This window comes from Drosophila arizonae, chromosome 5 (assembly GCF_054131065.1).
Source record: "Drosophila arizonae isolate 15081-1271.41 chromosome 5, UAZ_ARI_1.0, whole genome shotgun sequence".
In the NCBI taxonomy this organism is placed as follows: Eukaryota; Metazoa; Arthropoda; class Insecta; order Diptera; family Drosophilidae; genus Drosophila; species Drosophila arizonae.
In genome coordinates this window covers 25,808,617-25,823,705 of record NC_142925.1, presented here as the reverse complement: position 1 = coordinate 25,823,705, position 15,089 = coordinate 25,808,617, and the positions used below count along the sequence as shown (strand labels likewise).

General features: G+C 35.7%; 1 protein-coding gene across 11 annotated transcripts in view; it reads right to left on the bottom strand.

Annotated features, from left to right (window-relative positions):
* The window catches only part of EcR (Ecdysone receptor), a 116,834-nt gene that overhangs the window by 79,925 nt on the left and 21,820 nt on the right, over positions 1-15,089 (bottom strand). The gene's annotated exons all lie outside the window — the stretch shown is intronic.

Below are 15,089 nucleotides of genomic sequence, written 5' to 3'. Positions count from 1 at the left end.
TGGGTAAAACTCAAAAAGGGTTTTCACAAAACTTATAGGGTATTTTGCAATGCGCGTACTTCTATAACACTATTTTACTATTTTTGTTTTTTGTTTTTGTTTTTTTTTTTTGTCTATGGTTCATTGAGTCTCAGTTGCGATAAAGCGAAACCGGCGCCAATGCCGGCACATGCCACGCACTTTTTACGCACACACACACACACACATACACACACAAACACACAACCCACAATAAAAGCATCTGTGTAGACGCATTCATTTAACAAGTGCGAAAATTTCATGCAGACAGTTTTATGTGTATTGTATGTCTATGCGTGTGTATGTGCGTGCGTATGTTTGTGTGTGCGTGTGGTTATGTGTGTGTCATTGGTACGTATAACGGCTTATGACTCATTGCGCATACGCCGCGTAGTCTGCGACGCACTCAAAAATATTTTTTTTCTGTCCTTAAAACACAAAACGTATCATATTTCACACGTGTAAACTATTGAAATGAGTTTCTGATTAAATCTTTAATTGATAACAGGTCTAAAAGTACGAATCGATGTTATGAATTACAGGCAAAAGATACTAAAAAACACTAATTAATGGCTTATTAAAATAATATAATAATTATACAAAGATTTAAATAAGGAAAGTTAAAATATTCAAAATATTTCAAGGTGAAATCAATATCACTGTCAATTTTAGATATTAAAACGTTTTAAGGTTTTTTATCGAAGTGATACTTACACATTAAAAATTCGAATATGAATTAAAGTAGTATACGCCTTTTGCAATAGAAATTTATAATGAAACACTGCTAACAAATATATGTTAATCGCTTAAATTCCAATAATTCCGTTCCCTTACTTTAATAGAACAATATTTATCTAATCATCAAATAAATCAGAATGAAAAAACTCCAACAATTCGTAGGAAATTTGATTTGTTGATGTATATGAAATGGTTATTTTTAGAATTAAAGCCAAAGGGAATTACGAAAAATCACGTAGCTTTCGGTCAAAATATATTTGACTTCGACAATTTTACAGAGATGCATTGAAAATCGAGCGTTCATAGAAATATCAGTGATAAATATATAATGAAAACAATAAAATAAATTACAAAAATTGAATATCAGTTTTTTTTATAACAATAATTAATAATAAAATAGGATTATTCCTTTCAAATGGTATTTTGTCCACATTTTGTAAATACGAATAATGAATACGAAGTATGAATTTTGCCTGCATATATTGGCGTTACTTTTTTAGGCATTCTCAAGCTTTTGCCAAATTATTCATTTCACATTTCAGACTTTTCTTTCTTTTTTATTTAATTTTTTTTTTTATATATTTTTTTGTATACATTTTCGTGTGTCTTTGTTCTGACATTTTGTGTGCTGTGCGATGCGTTTGTTTGTGTGCTGCGATTTGAAATGCTTTGTTCGAAAAGGCACACATACATATACATATAATACCTATGCATATGGCAAGTATTAGTATCGTAGCTGAACATCTGTGTCTGTAAGTGTTATTATACGTATCTGTTGGGTACACATGCAGTTTGCTTTTTATTGCTGTTGTTTCGTCTGTCTCTGTCACTTTTTTTTACTTATTTTTACTTTCTTACTTTTAGGTATATATATTATCAGAATTTACTGCGCCTTAGGTTCATTGTTTTCGACTCGCAAAAATGCCAAAAAATCACCCGAAAAAGTGTTTGCAATACACTCGAGCTTGTGCTGATTCGTGCAGTGGTTATAATAAATATATACAAGATTTTTTTCAACATCTCACAAGAGTTGTATGCTGTATATATTTATTAAAGATGCATACATTTATTACAATTAATAACTGTATGCATTATTATATTGTAAATTACGAATACAAGTATAATTATTTCGTATACTTGATCTTGATCTACCCTCAACAGTGAAAGCCCTGTAAACGCACAAAAGCTAATTGCTGTGACACGTAAATGTAACTCTCACATCATGTTACAGTGTTGCCGTTTCTCTCATAGCACAAAAAGATAGAACTACCTGGAAAGGCGACCAAAAAAATATCTGAATGGTGATGATATTTTTTCGGTTTAATTAAATTTTGCAATCTATATTAGATATGATATTACAAATGTAGACAACATTTTCAAAAATTTAAATCAAATTTTAAAAACTTTTCCACATACCTATAGCCAGATGTAGCCGAAAACAAGCCAAAACGTCAACACAGCTCACAAGAGAGGACGATATACACAGAATATATTGAGTGAATGTAACTTAAACCACATTAGGTAGTATCAATAGTCTTCTGAAACTACTCTTCTCGCATTGGCGTTGCCATCCCGTCAAGATTGGGCAACTAGGATGCCACACCGCTCGAAAAAACCTGGTAGACAACATACATATCCAGAGTTACGTAGTTGGATTATGGTCATCAGCAGTTTTCTTTTTGGTGAATGACATCTTTAGTTATTTGAGTTTTGTTTCGCACACTTTTCGAGTGCATTGCCTCGCATTATTTAGCAATTAATCATCGGCAATGCAGCGGACCTATCTAAACCTACAGCTACGTCTAGTGCCATAAACATCAATCAAATATCGAGCAAAAGAAAAACAAACAAAACAAAGCTCACGCTCTGTGCCAACGACACCTTCTTGCCGTTCATTTAATTAATGTACATTGTTTTTCGTATTTTCGTATTTACGTATTTCTGTTTGTGCTAAAACTTTTACTACATCTATAGAAAATATACAAACATATATATATATATATATATTTATATGTATATATACTTGTTATATATATCGCTCATATACGTTAGGGGCATATATTCGTTGCACTCGGTTGCGCCATTTGTTGAGATAAGCGTCGACGATTCGAGCTGCTAAATTCATTTCAATTTGAAAGCGAGAGTACATAGTGAGTGTTTACCAAGAACAAATACAAATAACATGTATGTGTGTGTATATGTTGTCTATGTGCTTGGATTTGCCACTGCAATATAAATATACTGAGATACATATATGCATATACATATATTTCATATGCGCTGTTTAACTCGACTTCTAGTTGAAATATTTTTGCAGTCATTTATTAGTCATTCAGCATTACGAATTGAATAAAAATGTGAAACTAAATAAATTCAAAATATTTTACAATCTTTTCAGGTACAACACATTCTCTATAGGGGATATAGGAGAGAAATTTTTATAATGAAGCAGTTTTTAAGATCGCAGGCTTTGCGAGTATACAAAGTATAGAAAATATAAACCATTACTCTGCTCTAAAGAACTACATATTAAAAGTAGTCAATATATTGAGCCGAAGTATACAAGTCTAGAAGTTAAGCTAACTATTGAGTCCAAACAATAAAGACTTGATCTTAAGCTACATATTAGTAAATCTCTTAGCTTACAGCCGCAGAAAGATGAGATCATCATTAGAGTTACTCAAGTGACAGCTGATAGTCCCATTCATTGATAAAAAAAAAAAATCACACCTAGGCAATTAGCCAAGCAAAAGAAAAGCCAAAACGAGAATATGAAGAGCGAATGCGAAAAACCAAAACCGAAATTTCGATTTATTTTTAGTGTTTTGGCGTTTTGGCTTTTAGCTTTTAGCTTTTTGTTTGCTTTTAGGTTTTTGCTTTTTGGCGGCCATTTTTGATGACGCGGGCACTGAATGACATACTGTCACATCAAATACACAAAACACACACAGAGAGACACAGAGAAAGACAGACAGAGAAAGAGAGACAGAGAGAAACAAAGAGGATGAAAGAGATAAAGCTACACAGCTGTAGAGGCACAAATATGTATGTCTGTCGAGTGTGTCGATCGAAAAAGTTTGTATTATATGTGTTTATATGTGTTAATGGGTCTCTGACCTGATTTAATAATAACAAATATCATGACAGGTCCACATGAGTGTGAGTGCATTGTATACAATCCAAATGAATGTGTGTTTATGCATATATTGTACATACATACACATACATGTATATGCATATGTATACCAAGAAGAAGACCAACAATTTTGTTGCTTTTAATATTTCATTTTATTTATTTATTTATTTTTTGTGTGTTTGTTTATAATATAAATATAATATAATATAATATAATTATAATATAAACTTTATATTCATTTAAAATTTCTTATATTTATATTTCATTTATATTTTTTAAATATTTCAGTGTCAAGTGTTTTAGTCAATCTCATTAGCATTCATATTATTGAAAAGGATTTTACTTAAAAGTTGCCAATTTCTTGTTTCAATTCCATTCCGTTCCAGGTACGAGAGCTTAGTTTGTATATGCATCATTTTCATTCCCTTTTTAGGATCTCTATTAAAATACTATTACAAAAGAGAAAGAGAATATCCTGTATGCATTTTTAATGTCGCTTTGAGCCTTGGTTTCATTCACATATATGGTTAATGCACTTAAAGGGTTTGTAAGTCAATAAAAGTAAAGCACCGAAGATAAGTCCAAGACCAAAATGAAATACATAGTTGTCCCAAAAGTCGTCCGAAAACGCTTTCAAATTAGGGAAAATTATTTTGAAAATTCAATATTGTTTTTTTTTAATGAGAACTATTTTTATGGAGAATTCCAAAAGAAAAGGCGACTATAGAGGTATTTACTAATCTTAATTATAAATAATAACATGAATGCAGCTCAACTATGATTAGTTTTTAATCAGATAGGTTATAAATAATAATCCGCTTCAAAATTAAATAGCTTGATATTCAATGCGTCAGATTCATATATGTATATGAAGCACGCAGAATATGCTGAAGCGCTCTATAAATATCTTGCTCCATTTACCTTTCTATGGGCACGCCCACTCTATAGTTCAATATACCCCACATGCCTGTTTTATGCGAAATTCGCGAAGAGAAAAGAACAAAAAATGAGCAAAAAATTAATGGGAACAAAAAATTATCAACAAAGTCTGTTGATATTTTGGCGTTCTCGAGGGAGCTAAATGAGTGCATGTGAATGTGTGTGAGTAACAAGAGTGTATAACAGCGTGTACGTGTGTGTGTGTGTCGTGTGTGTATTTTTGGTAGACAGTGTGTGTGACCTTGAAAACGGTTGCTTTGTTGTTGCCACATTTTTTGGAAATTATCGCGCGTGTTCTGTAGCTGTATCTGTGTGAGAGCGTGTGTGAGTGTGCCTGTGTTCGAGTGTATATCTGTGTCTGTATTGATGAAATGAAAGTAACTGCTGTTGCTGCTGCTGCTTGTGCTGCAGGCAGCTTAAATTGAAATGCGCTCGCAATTATCGCCACATTCCCCTCGCCCTCGCATCGCCCACCCCCTCGCCCTGGCTCTCGCTCTCACTGTGCTCCGCCCGCTGCACTCCCCCGCCCCAGCCCATAGCAAATTAATTATCTTTTTACAGAGATGTACGATAAACTTTTGCGCCATATAAAAAGCCAAAGTTCGCTGTATTAATTCAAGGCCAAGTGCAAAATACCTATGCACATATATATATACAAATATATTGTGAATGTATATACCAGCTGCAACAACAACAACAACAACAACAGCAACGACGATGACGATGACGACGACAATTGACTATAAAAATACAGCGAAAGCGCAACTGAAAATGAGTAAATATATGTATATTTGAAAATGTCTAAAAACAACAACAAATTTACTGAGCTCACTCAGAGCGAGAAGGATTTAGAAGAGAGAGAGAGAGACCGATAGAGAAAGAGAGCATCATAATGCCACGTTTTGGGAGTATATCAAAATTCCAAAATGAAGAAGTGAAATAGAAGTAGAGGAAATACATTCAGAATCGAAGATATTCAGCTAAATATATATTAAAATAAATAGGAAACAAAAGTCTGCCTGAAGGCCTTTGTTGCTCTTCAAACTAAATTGTTACTTAGAATTAATTCTTTGTAACAATTAAATAAATAAATATATTAATATATTAATATTGATGCAGACTTGAAATGAATGAAATGCAATTTTAAACAGAACATGTTGAAAACAATTCCAAGTGCATATAAAGATCAAAACTTTAATTTAGATATTTAGTACTACTGCACTCTCGTATAACTCAATCTATCGTCCATATATTAAGATACTTCACGGCGGAAAATATGAGACCTAGACGGGAAGGGGACCAAAAAACTGAAGACAGTGCTCTATGGCCCCATCTTAATGCGGTTAAGCCAGCATAACGCCCGGTTCAATCCTGACAGGAACTAGGATAACCAACCAGTGCATTACGTATTCTAGCCTAGTCCACAAAGAGATTCCCTATAAGTTTTATATTTATTTTTTCTTATATTATATCATGAAAATAATGCATTATCATTGCCATTACAGTATTTCCATGTTGCTTTTATTACTTGAATATTTTAGAGATCCGAACAGAGTTCACTTCCTTTTGCCTGTATCTCTGTGGATAACTGTAAATGATGTTTCTATAGTTCTAAACACTCCTGCACTGTGTGCCTCTTTACGAGTTTCTGTGAAGATATTCCCTCATTAAGATCAATCCGAGCTGTGCAAAAAATCCCAATCAGCCGGACACAAACAATTTCAGCCGTGGCCTTCATAAATCCCTATTCGGGCCAAGTACGGCCCAAGGATTACGGCAAAATAAACCGAATGCAAATTGAACTGTCAACGAAAGCCCCGACGAGAGGAGATTTTAATCCTGTGTGTGGGTGTGTGCGTGTATTTGTGTATACAACAGGGCGATGGGGCATAAACAACTAAAATCCATTTGTGGCACGTAGCTCACGTATTGGGTCTAAAATGCTTTCTATATGCTGTTTTCGGCTGTGGGCGTGGCACGAACATATTTTATTGGGTTTCTGTAGAGCATTAACTAGACGTCATCATCATCATCAGCAACAACATCATCACGATGTTATTTTAAAATTCTCATGAATTTCAAGGACAAACTCAGAAACTGCACAATTTTCGACTAACTTCTGAGGTTTGGCCACATACAAGCACAGATATGTGTGTGTATGTGTGGGTATATATATGTATATATATTTGTTTCGCTTCTTCTTCGTATTATACTGGAATTAATTGTGCGGGTTCTCTCTGCACGTCACTCACACAGGCAGAAAAGCAGTTGCACTTACAGTTCTATATATATATATATATATATATATATATATATGTCTATATTTATTTACGTGTATATATGTATGTCAATGCATAAGTGTGCGTTCAAAACAGGAAAGCCAAACCCGCCTCAGCGTCAGTTTCGCATGTGTGCTAATGGCATTTGGCCTATTTATGCTTCCACGTATTCAATACACACACACATGCAAACACACACACACATAGAGTTCCATTTGGCTTGGGATATTAGGTAACGTTTTGCGCTCCGGGGTTTCAAATTTGTTTTTAACCCTTCAACTGGAGCGGGGTAAGTTTTTAATACTTTTTTATTTTCGTTTAGTTTAACGTTTTCTTTTTGTTTTTTTTAAGTCGCTTGCGTCGCTTTGCTTCTGCAGTTGAAAGTTAATTGGGTTACAGGCGCAGTGGGTTAACAGGGTGTTCCAATAAAACACAAAAGTGAAATCCAAATCAAATCAGCTAAACAAAAGTTATTTTTATGATCACATATGAATAGATGTCTATTTATGATATATTTATAATTATAATTATAATACCAATGATGATCATATATGTATAACTATTTATTTAAAATATATTTAGATTTTGTTTATTCAGTCTATTTAGTGGAATTACTCGAAGTCAAAGCAAAGTGTTCGTAGATCCATAACGAAGAACTAAAGCCCATTTGCATAACTAAAGGGTATTTACCATAAACTTAAAGGGTATTTACCAGGATCTGATTAATGAAAAAGTATTTCTTTACATTCATATGTAGTTACATATATATATCCAAATCAAATCAATCTAATAATCATATATAGAAGTCTATCTGTCCCAAAAAGTGTTCAAAAGACCAAACACTCGATATTACGTATTTTTTACAATATATAGCTGAACTTTACAAAGACCTTTTAAGATTTTCTTTGTTCTTTTTGCATTGTATCATCATTGTATCATCATTGAAAATCATTGAAACTTATTATTGGGTTGATAAATCTGTATTATAATTACATTATAGCACAGTATGTATACATATATATATAGAATAACTATACATACATAAAGCTTATATACTGCATATATATTATGATATAATTTAAGACTGAAGAGGCAGGACACAGATTTTAATATTCATAAATGTAGTATAAGAAGGAATTTAAAATATCATAGAACGCCCTAATGTCACTCTCCCAGCGGTTTTGTATAATAATGTTATTGTAGGATATATTGAATACATATTTATTTATTATTTATTATTACATATACAAAGAAAATATTTTTAAAATTTTTATTGTTTATAAAGCTTATTCTCATTGACTCCACACTCTGAAATCGAACTCCTGCATTTCCTGCTGTTTGCATCCCAATAAGACCTATACAGACACCCTGTATAGCTTGTACAAGAAAACCACTTGCAGCCACAGCACACCACCAAAATGTGCTGCACGCGCTCAGCCCATATGTCCACATACAGACATACATACATATACATATAGATATGCACATATCTGTATATAGCTTGGACTGTTTTCAAGATCAAGGTCAAGCTATATACGAAAAAGCTTATATACAACACGACTTGAAGAGAAGAGAATGAAGAGTGTGCGAAAGAGTGAGAGAGCCAGAGAGCGAGAGAGAGAACATGTGCCGACATAAACAATGGAACTTTGTTTTCTGTCCTCTGGGTCGTTTTTTTTTCTTTTTGGGACGAACAACCCCTTTTTGCAGACCATTTGACACAGTAAAGCCAGCCACAAATGATGATGAGGATGATGATGATGGTGCCGATGATGATAATGATGGCAACGCGAGCGATGATCATCAAGTATTTTGGACAATGGGCAGACAAGTGTACCTGCTAAGAACCATATAAGAAAGAAGTTGCAAAGTAAAAATGATGAAAAAAAGCAGCTGCTGTCGGGAGACCTTGAACAAAAGTCCAGACAACAACAACAACAACAACCGCAGCGACAAATTTTTGCAAGCAGAAGAACAGATCGTTTTTTTTTTTATTTGGTCAAGAGGCAAGTTCTAAGGCATAATCAGGAAATGCAAGCCACAAACAACAAGACGAAACCGGTTTCTTATATGAAATCCAGCCAGACAGCCATAGAGAGAGAGCGCGTGCAAAAGAGACAGAGCATGGCGTGTTATCATGTTTCAGGCACATGATTGAAATTGAAATTCATCGCTGCAAAACCTTGAAGAGTGCAAAAAAAAAATGAAAAAAAAAGAAAAAATTTTAACTTTAGTTTTGCGTGTCCTGTACAGATTAAGGCACTCTTCTTCTTATTTTTTCTTCTCCTTTAGCGATTTCGTTTTCAGCTTCTTCTATTGTTTCGCTCGCTGGGCTCTGGTCTGGTTCTGGATTCTGTTTCTTCGGGGCTTGGCCGTCTAGACATTTGGTACGCACCTAATTGCAGTCATTGCTCAATCGATGCCCATCGATCGAGCATTTCATTTAAGGCAAGAGGTAAAGGAGGGACGGCAGAGCTCGGTAGAGGTTCGGCTTTTCGATTTTCGTATATTTTGCTGTCGATTGGGTTTCTCTGGAAAGTGCCTGCAGCTAAGCGGTTTGAATGCTAATTTGTAGAGCTCTTAAAATCTGAGGCAGCTAACTGAAGCTGAAGGCCTGTCTCATACGCAATCAACAGTTAAATAGGTGTACATAACTTAAGTAGCTCACCTTAGAAAATTTTCTTCTGATTTGATAATTATACTTAATCGAATTTGCGTACCTGAAATGAAATGAGTTGTAAAACAAGTTAGTTGCGAAATCTATCTCAGATGAAGCACATATCAGAAATATAGAGGATCTCCTTAATTAAAGCGATTATAAGTATTATTGAGGACTACTAAGTTCACTGGGTTCAACAAATATTTTCTTAGCATCGGATCGTAATAGAGACTATTGTTCTGGAATTCCTTCTTCATAGAACTAATCTATACTTTTTATTTATTTATTTGGTTTTGTGAAAAAGTATGTAACGGGCAGAAGGAGGCGTGGCAGACCCCACAAAGTATATATATTCTTGATCAGCGCGACGAGCTGAGTCGATATAGCCCTGTCCGTCTGTCCGTCCGTCCGTCCGTCCGTCCGTCCGTCCGTCCGTCCGTATGAGTGCGTCGATCTCAGAAGTTATAAGAGCTAGAGAGCTGAAATTTGGCATGCATACTCGTGAGTACCATACGCAGTACGAGTTTGCTTTATTTTTTCGATAAATTGTCCGATAATTTTTTTATCGAGAATAATCGAAAAATTGATTTTGTTTTTATAGCCTAATTTGAACATTTTTAGACCTGGAGTCTTCAAATTTGCGTTGTATATAATGTTAATCGATACAAAGATTTTGTAATTTACAGATTTTGGATACCACGACCCCTTCGCCCCCAATTTGAAAAAAACGCATTTCAAATACTAGGGACTTGTGCTTTGGAATGTAAACACATATTCACTATATGATTACGCTCTGAAAGTTTCATTAAGATCGTATGTCTACAAAAGAAATTATTCGACAAATAAACTCTCATAATATTGCCCACACTGCAGCGCAGCCCAAGCGCAGTCGCTGCTTACTGCGCAGTTAGCAGAGCGCAGGCTTATGCGTGCGTGTGGATGCATGTGTATGTATGTGTGCATAAAAGAAGTGCAGAATGATTAGAATATCAGCTTAGAGGGTTCAGGGTATCTCCCAGTCGAGCAGTCTCGACTGGAGCCTTCTTACTTGTTAATATTATATATTATTGCATTGTAATACTATAGAACCAGTTCAAATAAAAGATCATACTCTAATAATATATATATTGCCTCAGTTTATCTATCCATTGTGATAGAGATGTTGCTGTCCTTGCATAACTCATATGAATATATTTTATATAAAAATGAATAAGGATATATTATATATACATATATAGTCCAATTAAGTTTGGATACGTTTTCGTTCAGATTGTTTTAATATCTTTTATTGCTTGTAATGTAATGAATGTGAAAATTGTATAAAAAGATTGGAATATGATTTGGCCCAAGATTTTAAGAGATCTACAGTCCTTAGATTATGTTTTGATAAATTTCTCCCCTAGCATTGTGCTTAATACTGATAATAATAATAAAAATATGTATATTAGTACAAATTATATAATTTATATGTGATTATATTTAGATAAATTCCTTCATATTCAATAATAATAATAATAGACATAATAATAATAATTTACCTTAATGACATTCGACTGAACTGACTGAACTGAATTTATCTTTGAGCTCTTGTTGTGTCTGCAAAGTTTTCGTTTTCATTATAAAGTTAGCCTTCGCCGATTCCCCTACCAGTTTCAGTGGATTTAATGTTTGATTTTCCTTCTACTTTGCTATCCCTTTTTCTATGGAAATCGTGAGGTTTTCTTTCAATGTTCGCTCAATCGAATCCTCCCCAGGGCGCATCTGTTAGGGACCATGACCTTGCGGCCTTGGGCCTGTCCTGTCCTGGCATAAGATTAATGGCCCAAACAACGACGCGTTAAATGCATTTACGCTGACCCAACTTATAAATAACCAATTACAGTTGCCAGACCTCTCATACATACATTCGTACATATATTATATAAAATATTTATGTATTATTATTCACATACATAGCTCATATGTAAAAGCCCAAGCGCAATCGTCTGAAAAGTACAAAAATGTCTCATGCGCTTTCTATTTTTATAGCCTGAATCCTTTGCAATATGGAAAATCTGGGTATATTGGTTTAAGGGAAAGTGTATGTAACAGGCTGAGCACATATATATTCTTTTTGCGGACGATGAGCTGAGTCCATATAGCCATGATTATTTTTATGTAATAAATCGGACTTAAGGATATAGAATATGGAAATTGAGCCCTTTGGTGGGTTCAGGGTATTTCCTAGTTGGGCAGCCTCCTCTAAAGCACTCTGGTTGCTTTTTCTTTCCTTTCAATTTCGTGTTCAGTTTCATGGGAGCGATTTATGGATTTGCAGACATTGCGCATACGCCTGATTGAACAGGCAGCCAGCAGAGAGCAATTGACAGTGAAATTGCAAAAGGAGAAAAAGCAAATATGAAATAAAATAAAGTAACTAAAATAGAGTCAAGATCTGCCTACTCTATCGTCTCTACTCGTGCATTAATAGATATTTAATATCTATTAAAAATACTTGCACATTCATACCAATACGTATCTAAGTTTCCGAATTATGACTAGCATGATCTTCGCATCAAATACAAACTTTGGGGCTCTAGCTTTAAAGACGTATAACATATAATTTTATTTTATTTCAGCTTTTAGAAAGCATTTTAATCGATAACTTTCAAGTTATTGATTTTTTTAAGCAAACTCAATTCATACTCGACTCACAATATAATAATTCAAGTCAAATTTATGTACTTTATGGGCTCTACCACGCCTCTTTCTGCCTGTTACATATATGTTAATAAAACCAGAATACCTTGAAATTAAAATTTTCAATGGGCTTAGGGTATAAATAGACGCTAGGCGGAGCAAGTTCTTGAAGTAAAGGCGAGGCTTGAATATCCGTGCGCTCATATATATTATATATTAGTTGATAAGTCAGTCGTGCAATCAGTCAATCCCTACTGCGTATCTATCAGCGCCTAATCAATCGACTCACTAGCTCAAACAGGATGAATATTTCACACTGAGTCAATCGATGCATCTGTCAATCAAGCATAAAGTCCGTTGTGCATTAGTACAGCGGGTAAACAGCCATTGAATAGATCAATCAGTCAATCAAACAAGCAGTTCGTTCGCGACATTCCCTCATTTAGTCCCCATTTGGTCCCCTCAATCAGTCAGTCATTCAGTTTGAGATTATTGACAGACCGACTGAAGGAATGAATAAGGATGACTGGCTTTCTTATTCATTCCATCAGTCAATAAGTCAGTCAGTTAGTCCACCAATGATTCGTTCAACAGTGAACTTATCAGTCAGTCAATTCATTCAATCAATCTGGCTGTCTGTCTTTCTGTCATTCAGTCAGCTAACAATCATTCAATCAAGCCATCGTCCCATGAAAATCAATCATTCGAGATTGAGTGACTTCAAATAAGGATTTTATCTTCCGCTCTTGTCAATCACGAAGTGTTACGTATTGATTCATGATATGCGATATACCCTCTCTCGTAAGAGCACCGCAGACAAGCGCCTCGCCTCTGCCTTTGCCTCTGCCACAGCCCCTGCACTCTTATCGCTCCCTGTGGCAAATTTTGGGCATTTTATGCGTCGGCCCGTTTAAGTGCCTCGTTTGCAGCAGTTGGCTCAGCCTGTGCGCCTCCGTGCGTCTGCGTTATCCTGCGTCCTTGTCTGGCATTCGTACCATACAAAACACCATACAGCCTTGGCATGATTTCATTCCATTACGCGCTTTCCTTTTACAGCTGCTCCTCTCCCCCCTAAATCTCTCGCTTTTGTGGGTCGTTCTCTGGGTCCTTGCCTCGTACTGCCTCGCCTGCGCCGCGCGCCGCCAGACAGCTCCACAAGCGGCGAGAATGAAAGCGAGACGAGTTGTTTTTCTCTGCTTTCTCGATTTGCTGTTGGGGTTCAAAAGCACACGAACCACGCCCCCTACGGGCGCCCAAGTAATCGATAAATTTGGGACGAACCCAGAAAAAAGAGGGAGAAAAGCCCAAAAGCACTGGAAGATATCAACTGGAAATGAAGCTGCGTGCAATGCGTTGTGGGGGCGTTTGAAGGGGGCGACGACGAGAGCCAGGAGTTGAGTGTCTACCTCTAAGTTTATTGTCTGCTTGTTTAGCCTTCAACTTGGCGGTAATGCCAAAAAACGACGCTGACGCCGACGCTGTCTGGTGACCTTCAACTTTCAACTTTATTGCCATTGTCAGTCAGACAGCCAAGGCAGCCAAGGCAGCCTAAAATAGCCAGAACAACAACCCAGGCACACACCCCACGCCCCACCCACCCATATCTAACACCCAGGGCTTGTCTGCCGGCGCGTTTTGGTAATTTCAGTGAGTTCCTCCCTCTTCGAAGGACCCGCCCTCTGCTTCTTCTCGAGCGTCTGCCATGCGCGACCTTGAAAATGGCCACGTTTGCACGTGAAAGGTGAAAGGCACGTTCTTCAGTGGGTACTGCTGTAAGGTATATACATATATATATCTATATATATGTATATATTTGTTTTTGTGTTCGTGTCTAATTCAGTTTTGGGTCTCTATTTGGTTTCGTTACGGTTTTCCTTGTCCAAACATTTTCGCCTCGTTTATTTATTTGCAGACAGAAAGCAGGTTAATAAACTGCGTTTCGACGGAACGCGGGTTTTCGTGGGTGGCGCACTTAATCTGTTTTCTAAGCTCCTGTATATAAATATGCAAGTCTGATGTATTCATAAATGGGATGACCACATTGGACAGCTCTGACAAGAAAAAATATTACAGAAATTTTGAAAACTTAAATTAAACAATGCAGTTCTAAACAGAAACACGCATTGGCTGCAGTGGTGGCTTACTAAGGGAATTTAATTGTTCAATAACTTTTCTTGTGGATGTACTTTCTTCATGAGACTTTCAGATTATGATTATAACTCAGATATACTTGCCAAAGCGTAAGTCCCTAGTATTTGAAATACGCTTTTTACAAATGTGATGGTGAATTAGGGGTGGGGGGTAAATTTTGACAAAACCGAAATTGTATAAAATGCATATAGATATACAACAAAATTTGGAGACTCTAGCTTGAAAGATGTAGGAGATATAAATTTATTACTGGTTTTCGATAATGTTTTAATCGATAACAAAATAACAGGGCAATTTATCGATATTTAAAGCAAAATTCGATATGCACGTGCTATACACGGACCTAAGAAAAAATTTTCAAGTCTCTAGCTCTTATATCTTCTGAGATCGACGCGTTCAAGCATACGGACAGACGGACGGACGGATAGACGGACAGAGCTAAATCGACTCAGCTCGTCACCCTGATCAAGAATATATATACTTTATGGGG